Here is a 1484-nt window from a genome sequence, read left to right on the forward strand (position 1 = left end):
CTTTTCTAAGCCAGAAACGCGTCTATGATTAACTAAGACTGGTTAGGTTCGTTATTTTTTCTTCTTGTTTTACCTTTGTGAGTTACAAGTATTGCTATCTGTTGGAGTTTCAGCACTTTAGCTGCTATTTCTGAACTTCAGTATGTGGTGAAGCAACTGTTGCTGATCCCTTAATTATGTTTATAAATGTATAAGAACTTTTAAATAAGTTCTTCACCGATAATGGTATTTACATACCAAAGGGCTTGGTAAAAATTATTAATTATTAATTTATTAATAAATTAATAAATTGATAATCCTTTACCCTTTTATTTGTAATATATATATATATATATATATATCTTTTCCTTCACTTGCTTATTACTGGTCTAACTTATTTTATGTCCATAGTCCAGAAATCTTTTGTCACACATCTGTGACCTCTTCAGCGACACTTTTTGTTTTTGTTGGTGTTCTTGCTCCACTTACTCCATTCTGTTGTTCTAAGATGTGCGCATGTGTTTGTTTCCTTGTTTGTGTGTGTGTGTGTCATAGTTTTTAGCAGCAGTGTGGCCTTTCCCTCAGCCCCATCTTCACACCCTATAGTGCTGCTGCTGTGCTAAGACCTGAAAGAGGTCATAGATGTGTGACAAAAGATTTTCAGACAATGGACATAAAATAGATTAGACCAGTGATAATATATATAGTATGTGTGTTTGTTTGACAATAAATAAATAAAATGACCATCCTGAAATACAATAATATACATATATGCATATATATATATACATACATACATATATGTGTATGTGTGTGTTTCTTTTTTTTTTGGCAGCAAATAGAAAAAATGCTGATTTTCTTCCAAGATTTTTCAATTATGGCCTATTATGGCCATCTCTTATGTGTTTAAATGTACACTGTAATTATATGAATAATATATAGTCTATTGACTAGTTTTTTCCTTCATGCTAGACCACTGGTACCAAAAACATTTCTAAATAATTTTTTGCAACCCTGAAATTTATTAATAATGATACATATGTATATATGTATATATACATATCAGTGTTGCCAACTTAAAATGAGAATTTTATGTTAAATTTCAGTAGAAAAAATACCAAAAAATGCCAAGAAATGCTAAATATGACAAAAATTATATCAAAAAGCTTAATTTTTATTTACATTTTTATTTACTTTCTTTAATTTTATTCAGCATTGAGAAATAATTTCTTGAATTTCACTGATTTGATCACTTTCAGCTGCAGTGCCTAGGTCTTGACTTCCGTATACATTCAAGGTCCCAATCTTATTAATTGTGTGTTTTGGAATATCAAAGATTTTGCAACATTTGCCATATCTTTTCAAGCCATATTTTATAGACAGTATTATTGATCTAAGCATAGGAAGATGCATTTTGTTTCCCAATTTTGATTTGATTACACCCATACTACTGAACAACCATTCAACTTCTGCATTTGAGTTTGGCAATGTCAAAAGATTAATGG

The sequence above is a fragment of the Octopus bimaculoides genome, chromosome 9, assembly GCF_001194135.2.
Source record: "Octopus bimaculoides isolate UCB-OBI-ISO-001 chromosome 9, ASM119413v2, whole genome shotgun sequence".
Taxonomy (NCBI): domain Eukaryota; kingdom Metazoa; phylum Mollusca; class Cephalopoda; order Octopoda; family Octopodidae; genus Octopus; species Octopus bimaculoides.